A 13621-nucleotide genomic window follows, 5' to 3' on the forward strand; every position below is an offset into this window, starting at 1 on the left:
AACTCGAAGACTGGAGGCAGTTACAGGCTATTTTTTCAAATAATTTGGCATAATCAATTCTATCAATTGCCTATTGTATACAATAAATTATATTGATTGGAGAATTTTATTTAGTAACGAAATGGTCAATAGAATAGATAAACTTTCCTCATCCGCAAGCTACTTTAAAATCTAAATTTCATCAACTACGCAATTCAGCATTCGTTGACGGTATAAATGTACAACAGCACAATCGAATATATTTTTATAATTCAATCGTTAACTTCTTAATTCGAATTTGTTTGTTTAGTAACGGTATATCAAGCAGCAATTTTTCTATTAGCTCACTATTGAATAATATCCATAATAATTACGCTCAATCAAAATAGAACTTAATGGCTTCGCTTCAGTTTTTTTTTTCTTTTTTAAAGTATGGCATTTCTCAGACAGTTTTAAATGAATTTTTTTTATATTTGATTGGGTATTGATTTTCATGTTTCAATTATGTGTGCTGTTTGGTGTATTCCCTATTCAGAAATTTTTTCGAATTAAATTCGTTGTGTTTCTCCATCATCGTAAACATATTGGAAAAAAATAAATTGGCCCTTCCCATACACAACTTTTCTTAGTTTTTGTATACATTTTCGATTCAGATGAATGTAAACTTCTTTTTTTTCTATTGATCGTTTTGAAACTCGATTGACTTTTATAACTATGCAGAGCATATATTTTAGTACTCAAGTTAATTGCGTCGTTAATTTATAAACAAAGCAAGATATGACCTAACAAAATTTTGATAGTAACCAAACTACACGTCAAATATATCTTTGTCAGCAATGTTTATTTGTCGATGGCAAAGTATTCCGACCTCTTAAAGTACTCTTTTTAGTGTTTTTAAATTTCATTAAAACACAACCTTCACATAAAAAGCGTAAGTAAATGATCGTTTTTAAACACATTTTGCAGAAGAGCATAGATCATCTAAAAATTACAGCTATCGAATTCTCTTTCTTGCCAAGTCGATTGATTCCAACCAAAAAATGTTTTCGTGATAGCAAAATTTACAGTTATTTACAACACTGAACATTGTACATTTTTTGAAGGGGAGTTGTAGAATTTTTATTTTTATTTCAATTCGATGCACGCTACTGTACACTGTGCTAGTGGCTTGTAAAAATTGCCCTAGACCAAGACAATATGTGAAATATGTTAAAGGTCTATTAACGATGAGCTTGAAAATATCCATACCTGATATTTCGTGCACATGAAATTTATTTATTGATATCAGTAGAGGGCAACCTCGTGATCAATAATCACATAACATTAAAATCGAGTGTACGGCAAAATTTTGAGATAGACGATTGTTTATTTGTCTGGCACCTAAATCAATTTTTTCTTGCGCTAAATTTGTATTGCTGAGTTAGCCTAGAGTCTCACCTTTCCAACAATACCAAACATGCTGTGTTTCAATATGACCAAATAACTTTAAGCTAGCCCTTATTTTATACTTTAGGCGGCCCTTAAGTCTGTATGAAAGTTACACGGCCATGTTGAAACAAGACTATAGAATTTCACCAATTTTGAGAAGTTCGTTAGGCAGTTTTAAGTTATTGACATTTTACCAGAATTTACTTTGGGCGCGTACAGAAATTGTTCTCCTGAAAGTGACAACTGTCAAAGTTCACTATCCATCCCTCTCCTCTACCCATGTCTCTCCATGCCTGCGATATGGGTAGCCTTCTTAAAAGTGTCAAAAATTCGCTATTGAGAGTGCGTACAGTAAAAATCACTGTGAAAATTTTGACAGGTCTACGTCTACGCAAATAATTTATATACGTACACTTAACGAAGCTCTGACGAATGTTGACGAATAATAATCTTTAGGTTGATTTTTGGATCTAAATCTTACTGAAAGATTTACCTAAATTTCAATAAATGTACCATAACTTCACGAAAATAAAATTGGTCAAACTTAGCGAAGTTGGAGAAACTATTTCGCACTTAAAGTTAAGCAATTTGGCCGCTTTTGTGTTTCTTACTCAAGAAAGATACGAAATATCGAAATTCTTTAGTCGTTGATCGATGTAGTCAATTTGGCTCACGATAATAAAAGTACACAAAGCGGAATTGGTTTTTAATCTTCGTATTATCGTCATTCTGCTTCAATTTTATCGTCATCTATTTGTAAATTTTCTTCCACCGCAATTTGTAAATCTAATTGCTGAAGTATTATGTTGGTTAAATCTGATGATAACTGGGCCGGTCCTGCAAGTGACAAATGAAAGAGAACCTTGATCGCAAGAAACCCATTCTATTTTATAATTCGAACGTTGAACGGAAAGTCTCGTCAACGATTCTATATTCATCTTCAATACTTGACTTTCGAATTAAGAGCTTCCGAGCGTACGCTGAAATTGTAGCCTACATTTCTGCGTTTCGAAATTCTTGATCGCTGATATCTTTTTAGAAGAGCCCTTTTTGAAAAATGTACGACCACATTTTCGAGTAAAAATATGTCAGCTTTGAGTAAAAAATAAAATTGTCTGTGAAAGTTCCATGTTCTTTGAGAAAAGTGTACCTTTGATGCAAATTTGGGGCATCGGTACAGTTTTCTCAAAACACATGGAACTTTCACAGACAATTTTATTTTTTATTCAAAGCTGACATATTTTTACTCGAAAATGTGGTCGTACATTTTTCAAAAAGGGCTCTCGTAAAAAGATATCAGCGATCAAAAATTTCGAAACGCAGAAATGTAGGCTACAATTTCAGTGTACGCTCGGAACCTCTTAAGAATTATGTATGGTATTTCAGGAACTCAATTCTCAGAAAATCACTCGAAAATAAATTGAAACGGAACAAAAGTATCTAGTATTAGAAGCAGGGTAACAAAGATGAATGATAAAGAATAAGCCTCTATAAAGTACCGAAGATATGGGATATGTCTTTCACAGGTTTTTTTTATCTTAACATTTTGGATATCTAATATCACAATTTTTCAGAATGTCGCTAGAAGAAAGTCTATAAATAAAAATGTTGGCATAGTATTCTTTTACGTCACTTGACTATCGGACACATTTAGCTTAGGTTAAAGGTTTCTTCACGAGAAAATAACGAAGAAAATAACTTCATGGCGTGATGATTGTCATTTCTGCTCTTTTATGTAAAATATTTTGCTTGTTCACGATATTTTCTATAATAAATCGCTCATTTTAACCAATTAAATTGATTTAGGAGTTATAAAATCCATTTCGAGACTGATGTGTCGATGTTAAACTGCCTGGATTGTATTTATTTGAAGTAAAACGAAATTCAAAGAACTAAAGAAATTCCCATTCACAAATGCTCGGTTATTGGTTCGAAACATTTGGCATTATTCAATTCACAGATATGCTAAAATGCTGAGAATAAAAACCATTTCAGTTCTTTTGAATTATTTATTATATTCCTAAATTATCACCTTGGACTTCAATCCAACCATAAAAACAGAGAACGTTTATGTCAAATACGATTCTGATTTTTGTTTCTATTGAAAGTCCATTTTATGATTACAAAATTATAACCTTGAAGAGTCGGTTATCTGATGGGTTCGGATGCAGTAATTTATTATATTTTAATTGATTTCTGGTTAATGCGTACAAAATATCTTATTACATGATTTATTATAATTGGCATTCCACTCAGCACACCATTTTTATGTGTGGCATCAATACATTTTATATATGTGCGTATAGCCTAGCTGTGTGTAGCCTGTTTGATTATATAGAGAGGAAAAAAAAACTTATATTTATTTCAACATTTTTAACATACCAGGCAATACTGTTAGCATAGAAATATGCTTCGTTTTACAGATATAGTTGTATATAAAGCTCTCTTTTTTCCCGATATTCTGTTTAAGAAGCACATAATTTAAAAACATTTTTTAAGTACTTTTTACGAGAGATAACGTAACTTTACTAAAAGAAAAATATTTTCACATTTTCAATACCAATTCGTATTACTATATGATGTGGATCAAAATTCGTTATGACGTTGTAACATGGTCTATATGAGTGAGAAAAGAAAAAAAAAATAACCGAAGAAATATACCGAAAAACATATAATTCTCTATATTTTTACATGATGAAAAACCGAAAGGATAATATTTTTGTCATCGATTTTGTCTGAGCAGAGTGAGCCCACATATTGCGAAATTTCTATATGTTTTAGATGTTGTTTTTATGTCCTTATGTATTCGTAAAACATTGTTTGGATCATGTAAATATTTATGTAGTTATGTCGTTATGTACAACAAACTCATTTATTATGTATTTACGAAATTTGTATTCATTCCATGCTACATGAAAAGAAGAAACTTTTTTTTTTCCTTCGTTTTGGGAGAGAGGAAGATCCCTAAAAAAATATTTCGACCCTTTTTCATTTAATCCTGTAATTTTTTCCATTGGCAAATATTAGGGATATACCTTTAGGTTGATTCACATATTCCATTTTGGAGTCGAGAAACGGAAAATTTTTCACATATGCTGACGTTCTGTACACCTGATGAGCGCTTGGTACAGATGTGCTGTAGCTCGAAATTTGATTTTTCTTATCTTGATAAAAGTGAAAATCGTTTAAGAGGATCTATTGTGAGGGAGTAAACGTGAAGTAGTTTTCGCTTTGCGTTTTACTTTGGCTGAGGATTATGACCCTTTTCGACCGTTTTGTAATTGATGCAAAAGTTTAAAACATGACATGAATACAAATTATTGAAAGAAAACATTGAAATCACGTTTTTCCGGCTCCAATTAAAATGCAAGAGAATTGGTCATAGATGCTCCTAAAATTTCCGTTGGTTTGACACAATTTAGATGCGAAAAGTGCGCAGAATATGTATTTTACACAGTAATTTGATATCGTCGTCATTATCTCAAATTTTTCAAAGTTAGTTCGGGGGCAGTAAGTGCTCTTAAAAAACTTTTCTAAACAACGGCGAGCTCCTGAAGAAATAACCAGTGGTCGACGCTACTTCGTCAGGGCTCCAGGAACTCACAGTGAGAATTATTACAAAGCAGCCGTAATTGACAAAACAGAAACATAAGCTCTTTTTAGATAAATAAAAAGCTTAGGTAAATTTATCGATGTGGATACATATTTTCCTTATCATTTGCCACATAGATTCGTAACATTTTATGAAAGGAAATGTGATTTTACAGAAATTAATTACAGAATATTTTACAAAATATTGAAAAGTGAAGAAATAGTGACTTCATGGTCATTTCTTGAGGAACTTGCCGTTTCTTCAGAAAGTCGTAGATAACCATGTCATCCAATATTTGGTGCAATCATTAATATTACTTATTTGTCTTGTTGGTGACGGTTTCCTTTTGGATGTTGAGTCCTTATTAGTTCAGATAATTAAGCCATTTTATTGTCAAATTTCTTATATATCATAGTTATCAATTGTAACAATCAACGCACTTCAAGCATGAGTGGTACTCTCAATAGAGTACTGAAACTGGACTGTGTATCATACAAACGTAAAACATTGTAAAAACATTTTCATGTAAAATGGAGTACTTTCTGCAGCTGACCACTATGATCACTCATGCTTGAAGTGCGTTGTAAAAATTCTTTACAATATTATTGAGAAGACGAGGATCTTACGATTAATTTTAACGTTACTGCGATTGTTGGTAAACGAAAATCGATAAAATGTCTAAAAATATAGCAAAGTATAAACTGTTCCGTAACTTAAATAGCTTCAATATTAACGAACATAAAAGTCAGGGCTGATTCGAAAAAAAAAACTGATGAATAATCGACTTAGAGCAAACAAAAATTTTGGGAAAAATATTACACGTGGAACCCGAGCCAAAGGCCACTAACGAAAATAAAAATTTGGAAACAGTTAGGTACTATATTTTACCTGTTACGGCATGTTTCATTTTCATTTACATTGCCTAATCACGTAAAGCATTGTACTTACGAGGTTCCAAGTTGTTATTTGACAAGTTGGGTATACCCTTCGGGTCGGGCTGTAACACCCCACTTATCAAATACACAACTTGGAACCTCGGAAGTAATATACTATTATCTGCGTGTGTGAGAACCCACTTTACCTCCCTAAAAACAGATATTTAATGTCGACATTACCTATCAGCACCTAGCAGATAAAAATGATTTATGGAAAGTGATGGTCTATCTTGATAACACGTATTTCTTCAGTTTTCGATTTTCGCCTTAATTTTAAAACGATTCGGTTCGGCGTTGAGTGCGGGGGCAAAACCACTCTTTATTAACATGATTAACATTATGACGATTCAGTGATTAACCAGCATTTAACCGGGTGAGTGTGGATGGATTTGATAAAATCTATAGCATTTTTTCACTATACATAGTCAAGTCAAGCTAAAATAATTAAAATTTACCTTCAAATTATAAGTCTCATAGAAAAAGCCAGCTCGCTAACAACAAGAACAACACAGGAGATCTGGCTATCGTACCAAAAATAAAATTACAACTGAAGATGTAAAAGACTTTCGATCAAACATATAACGATACTTAAAACAAAAGGATTAACAGATTTAAACGTTTGCGTTTGTTTGTTAACCATAAAACATTGTGAACAATAAATTGTCCATATTAGATTGTTTCAACAAAAACTTTTGTGAAACAGGAAGTAATGTCGAGTATGTTAGATCCTTTCATGTGCTCCTAATAGATCGATACAAAATCTTTCACATCACTCATTAGCTTTTAACATCAATTTTACTACAGAAATTCAGATTAGCGTCAGCTCATGGCTTTTTTATCTATGTCGATAACATATGACATTGGTTGTTCTTTATCGACTAATTCTATTAATGAGATAGATCAGCCCATCACAATATACATTCTGGGGAGCCCAAAAGTTAATAAACAATATTTAGCTTGACTTGACACCAATAAATTTAAAAAGTCTTTGTCTTATATCAACTCTAGTCGTTTCAACGAAAAATTAATTAATTTTGTTCAACTAATGTAATGAATCGGCTTTCTTTATAATTGCCTTGAACCCATTTCTTCACTGATCCGTTTCGTTGGACGTTAAATTCCTACGACGATTTCCAGCTATGAAAAGTCCTTCGAAGATTTCCAGCAATAAAACGGAAATTGTTGCATATAACTCAAACGATATATGTAACACAATTAAGGGCGATACCATTTTTGGGGTTGACGGCAATAATCATCTTTCATTTAATCATGAGACGAGTGAAAATTGTACAATTAATGAAAGAAAAATGTACTGCGTCACGCCGGGACTCAAAAGATCAGCTTATTAAGCAATTACTGTCAAGACGAGAACGCACTGCAGATAAGAATAGCAATTGTAATAAATATGAGCAGACACAATAAATGTTACACATTCACAAGTAATTTCACCTTGCCACTAACCTCGTATGTGCTTACTAATAAAACCTGTCTCTTAAACTGACTCCTTCCTAATAAAGTTGTAATTGTGAGAAGAAAAAAACGTAATTTTCCTTTACACTAGTTAACAGTGGTAAACATTGAGGAATTCTGTAACTTCCGCCATCTAATTTTCTATCATTTCGACTGTCTTCTCTATACCAAATACCTTCATTATGGTAATGTAACTTCGAAAGTATGTAACAGAAGTATGTATATAGAAAGTATAATAAAAGGAAATGGTATGGGGGGATAAGAGAGAGTGGTGTGGTTACATGATTATATGTCTGTTGTCATGGCAACGCAATCAGCCATACTTGTGCCAGTATACCAGTTTTCAATATGATTAGGACATGGTGAAGGAAAAAAAAATGAACGCAAAATGAAAGGTATTACAATCTTTCTTACTGGATTGCTCACATTGAACCGAAGACACTGAATTCTATAGCGAAAAAACCAATATATTTAATTGGATTTGTCTTAAAATGCGGTCGTTTTAGTCTACTATGATTATCCTTTTTTTATTTCTAATGGCAAAACGAATTTTCGGCAAAGGATAAAATGGAATTTATCGGCACAATTTTGCGAAACCATCTTGTAATTCCCAATTTTTTTATTTTCGATTTTTGTTTTATTTGTTAAATTTATAGTTAATCGCTGCATTGGTTGATGGGTTGGATGTTGGAGCGAAACAATGTTTTCATCTTAAATGATTATTTTCGCAATAATGGATTCTTTTCGTTCATTTTATCGTTTAATCTACAGTTCATATCGTCTGTGGAATGACTTCTTACACGATTTATTTATATCAGATGTCGTTTTATATGCCAATACTTGTGTAGAAATGGTTGTAGAAACCGGCTAAGGAGTTGTTAGCCTAAAATTTACATTAAAAAATTCATCTCAGAGGCATTTTACTTTGTAACGACAAAATCTCCTACTTATTTTGTTTAAAGTGACATCCGACTCTTTACTTCGTTTGTTTTAATTTACATTCGTTTTCATATAAAAGACCACTAGCAAGACCTTACTGCTTAATTTGTCGTGAGTGTCGATAACAGGTGACTAGTAAGAGTGATAATATATGATTCGTTTTTCCTTATTATTGGATACTGAGTCAATTCACGGTTCATTAAGTAGCACTAGCCATGGGTCACATAGCACAAATCTCCCTAAATCTTTGGATTAGAAGCTAGAACAGAACATACAAAGTTAAGACCTATCGCACAAATCTCAGTTTGTTACTCAGTTGAGGCGCTGATTTAATTTTTGGAATCGCGCAGCGAGAATTTTTGATTTGCTTCGACTCGTTTTCTTCTTCCGTTTAAACCGTTTTTGATGTAACAATGATTTTATTGTGTTGTCGAGTCATTGCTCAGCCTCGACGAATTTGGTCATAGTGTTGCTCGAGCCTTGCGGCAATACAGTAGTCGGCGCCTCTGAGTATGACTTTCTTAAACTTAAGCACCAATCACAATTGGATTCTACTGTCACTCAATTTCATAAACTTTCTTTTCGCAACGAATGACGAAAAGTAGGACTTTCCGTTGCCTTTATTGCAAAAAACGTTGTATGCAGCTCGATGATAAATGCTTTTTCAGGCAGACGATGTGTATTGTCACACTCGGCCTCGAGTGACAATATTCACATCTAGTACCTAAAAAAGCATTTATCACTCGGTTGTATAAATAACTGTTACACGAAATAGCAGAAATTTTGTACGGACACACTATCCTATAAATTACAAAAGATGAATTTTTCAATTTATTTATTATTCTCTATATTTTGGTCAATAGCTTGTATCCTTTAGAATGTGTTAGGAGACATTGAGAGATATTTTCCAACTTTGAGAGAACACTTTTTATTTTTCGGCACTCAGTAGGTAAAAATACAAAAATTGGGGATCAGTTTTATGCCAATTTTCAAAGTACAACTCTGAATTTTGCCGGAAAACATTTGCAAGAGAAATTGGTTTCTGGAATCAGCAATTTTAAATTAGAAACAAATAATTGGTAAACCTGAAGATCGAACTTTGATAACTCAAACTTGAACTATTTTTATCAACATTTTGAGTTTAAAAAATCGTTCAACCTTTTTAATTCGGAAATTGTATCTCCTTGTCTTGTAGAGATTGAATTTGCTACGTCCTTTTATAGCTTTTTGTTTGATATCCAATCTTATAGTGTAATCGGTTAGTTTATGACTGGAATCCAGCCAATGAGCGTTGTCATAGCAAACTATGGCAGTGTTATGGCTGTTTTTTTTGTATTTTTTATTTAGTTTAACTATAATTTTTGTAATGTAGTAGAACACTGGGGTGGAGCTAATCACTTATTTTTTCATCTTGTCGATTACAGATGACTAGTCATCGTCTCTAAGTCAACCAAAGGGAGTTGATAAACTTTTCATCAGTCGCTCTGACATGGCATATTCGTCTTCTCAAGTTTATGGGAGAAAAAAAGTGAGCAAATATACTTTAAAATGTTGATTACCGAGCTATTCTACCTGTGACATCTGACATTTTAAGTATACTGGACACTGCAAAAACTTTGTAGTATGGATGGGTTTTAAGAGTGAGCGACTGTAGAAATCCCCAAATGTAAAAAATTGATCGAACAATTGTTATAGCTTTGGGAGGTTGATTATTTTTTATTAATGCTTATTTGTTTTACCAAATATAACAGGCCTAAGCCTCGGCCCAAATCCAATTTGCCTCAGTTTGAATTAGTCGTTTATTCATATGAATAACTTTAACTTATGAAACGATTTAGTCCACAGCGTTCAAGAACCATTTCTGTATACGTGCTCATAAAACTATGCCCTGAATATTCGCAGTTATTTTTGCTGCTACTTTCAGAACTAAGGTAAAAGTCACTGGACATCAGAAAATTTTATCCAATTTCTTCTAGTGGCACCACAGACAGCTGGGCATATTCAGAACGAATGTTGTTGAACACTTTCATGTCAATAATCATTCCAAAATTGATAGAAAAGCACTACCTACCCAAAACAGATTCACAAAAAATTATTCAAACCGATTCAAAATTCTAGTTCAAAATAATTTCTTCTAATATTTTATAAAAATTTATGAAAAAGCAGTCGCCCTTTTTGATTTACTTTAATTGTTACACTGTTATTGTGATATTTATAAGGAATATTTTCTACCTGCTGATAAGAATACTACGTTAACAGAATTACAAACTACCTTTTCCGATTGTAGAAAAAATATTTTCTTGTAAGAATTTATTTTTCTGATACAGATTTTGACTGATAGATGGCAGTCCAAAAGAACCATATAAACCAGATTCTTATTCGACACTGTTTTCTTCCTGTGTTCTGAATTTCGTTTTATTAGATTTCGATAGTTAGTTTCAACGACATGTCTCTCTTAAATTCGGTTATTTAGCTGAATGATTTCACAGTAAAACCTCAACGATTCATTTAAAAAAAAACCGCAAAATGAATAGAATGGCAATAAAAAATGTTATTGCCCGTACGTGCAATATTTCCATTAAAAGTGAATCGGTTACGAAATATCGACTATTTGCACGTACTAGCAGTTAATCATTTTGAATGAATATGTTACAATCTGAGCGCATGCCACCAAAAGTATTAAATAAAAATAGTATTGCGTCAAATTGGAGCCTTTTCGTAGGTCCTCCATCACGATTTGTAATCGGTAGAACTTTTAATAAATTTTAATAGATGGGCACTCACGGAAATTTGAAAACCGACAAATTTTCTATTTCTGTGTTTTATTTGAGTTTTTGATTTCTCCAAATAAAAATTCACAAAAAGCCAGTAAACCACAAAACAGAAAATAAGTCAGTTTTAAAAATTCCTGGATAATGCACTCCTTAAAAAAATTAGGACGCATGAGGACTAAGTGAAAGTATTAGATAAGAAGCATAGAAGTACCAAGGTTCTGAAAGACTAGCATCATAAAGCTCTCTATTTGTTTAAATTTTCCAGCCACCTTCATCAGTGGCCATTAAAAACGTTTCATAAATTATATTCGCTGGTATAACTATTTTAATCTTAGCGGCGACTTTTTACGCTTAAATATGGAATGGTTCCAATTTGTTGTGTGAGCAAAAGCAAAAATCATTTTACTCACCAAGCCTCTGGGAAATGAGTCATTACTTCATTGACATGAGCGATAAAACTAATTTTCCGGGGTCTTAGTGAGTAAAATCACTTACGTAATTGTTTGGAACTTTTTATATTGCCTTGAATGGTTGCATCCCTCGGACCCAGAGTTAGAGCTAGGCTAGAGCTTCAAACACTTCATTTGGACAAATCAAAAGTTTCAAACAAGGACATAATGTACTGTTTCCACTACCCTTTAGTGTCGATCTGACCACAACTTACCATTATCATCTTATGACGTCTTGTCTTTTTATTCCCTTTCGATTTGGGATAAACTAATTGAGAGTAGTTTATGGCCTGCTTACATTAAAAGTCATTAGCAATTGCAACATCATATGAGTAATTTCTGTATTTCATTCCTTGTTATTCTTTCATAATTTCTGAACAACTTGAAAAGACGCAAAGATGTAACTGATAATACAAATTATTTCAATGAAAAAGTTTTTTTTTTTCGTTCAATTGTCTACCTAAGAAGTCGGCATCGTCGATGCAGTCTCTTTGTTTTTATTTCTCCTTTTTTTCCGATTTAAACATCTTCTGGACTTATGATGAAATGCTTTTCGTATTGTGATCCATGTGCTAAGGTTGTGTACAATGCAACAACTTTACGCTCAACATTTATGAGGATGAAACATTGTGCTCCGTTAGAAATCTTTTGACTCACCTCATTGCCCAATTTATATTTACAGACAAAACCCAATCAACATGAATAAAAGACCACCTTAAATAATTTCAAAATTTTTCGAGTGCTCCTCGATTATCTACTAGACCAGACATACGAGTAAAATACTGGGTGAGAGGGCATTTCCGTAGTGATGGTCTGATTCCTACTTTCTTTTCGAAACGAGTCTTACTTTAACGTTAACAAAGAGAATCCATAGAATTCTTAAGGATTAGTCAATGCTCCCCTTCCTAAGTGTTTTCTAATTTTCAAATTAAAGTCAAGCTCGTCTGATATTAGCCTTAGTCATCTATAATCGTCAACAGTGACAAAAAAATAAACGACGCGTTGTCGCTATTATCTATGAATAGCAAAATGTCTGACAAAAGTGATGAAGTAATAGATTTTGCATCGTATAGTTTAAACAACAGAAGTAACAGATCTACACACCAAATGAAAGTTTGAGCTAAACCTCAAATCTAAATAGATTAACTAACTTCAGTTATACAATCAAATATTTTCGAGAAAAATAAACAATCGAGCGACAGTTTTTATACGTAATTATGGCATGAGAGATTTAAATGTGTCTTTGAATCGACGTGGAATGGACGAACTACCATGTTTTGTGGTAATAAAACTTCTTTTATAGAAAATATCCCTACAAACCATTTTAGTCTTACTTAAGTAAGGTACTGAGGACATTAGCAAATGGTTGCTTTCAATGAAGCTGACACTGACAATAAATGGACATTAGATTTTTTTTGAGTTCAATGTAGCATTGACTAGTTATATTCTAAACAGTTTTGATAGGTTCTTTACACAACAAATACAATTAATTCTAGATATTAAAAGTCTAAGATTCGAGAATGGGTTTTCCTGATAAAAATGAGTTGTCTATTGTCGTACATCCTGAATTTGAAAGTAAATGATACGATGGATGTATAGGAAAATTATTCGATCTACTTCTAGTTCAACTCTAAACAATGCAAAATCATTAGTCTAATATTGACTTAAGTTTGAATTTCTTTTCATTTTCAGAACATAAAATCGAGATCATAGACCCGTCATAATTATTGGAATATCAAGACTTAGGTAAGAGACATTTCCGTACAACATTTTAAAGAAAATTTTTTGGTTAAAAAGCAAAAATTGTATTTGGAATAATTTTTCATTAAATTTTTCTTATTTCCAAACTAAATGTAACAAGAAATCTTATATTACAATTCAAATCTTAACAATTTATTATTTTGATGAAATTATTTTAAAAAAATGTATTTTCTTTGGACAACACAAACGAAAAAACTCCTCATCGATGAAAGTGTTAACTCGTGTTACGTATACAGAAGGTATACCGGATAGGATACACTCAGGATACATTCAGTATACGTACTCGAAGTAACA

At 32.4% G+C, this 13621-nt stretch overlaps 1 long non-coding RNA gene across 1 annotated transcript in view; it reads left to right on the plus strand.

Moving 5' to 3' along the window:
- Positions 1-13417, plus strand: part of LOC119085743 — a 63249-nt gene extending 49832 nt beyond the window's left edge. The window contains exon 4 of the long non-coding RNA XR_005089342.1: positions 13259-13417. This is a non-coding gene — a long non-coding RNA (uncharacterized LOC119085743). The remainder of the gene's footprint in view (positions 1-13258) is intronic.
- The last annotated feature ends 204 nt before the right edge of the window (positions 13418-13621 follow it).

Source organism: Bradysia coprophila, chromosome X (genome assembly GCF_014529535.1).
Source record: "Bradysia coprophila strain Holo2 chromosome X, BU_Bcop_v1, whole genome shotgun sequence".
NCBI classification, from domain to species: domain Eukaryota; kingdom Metazoa; phylum Arthropoda; class Insecta; order Diptera; family Sciaridae; genus Bradysia; species Bradysia coprophila.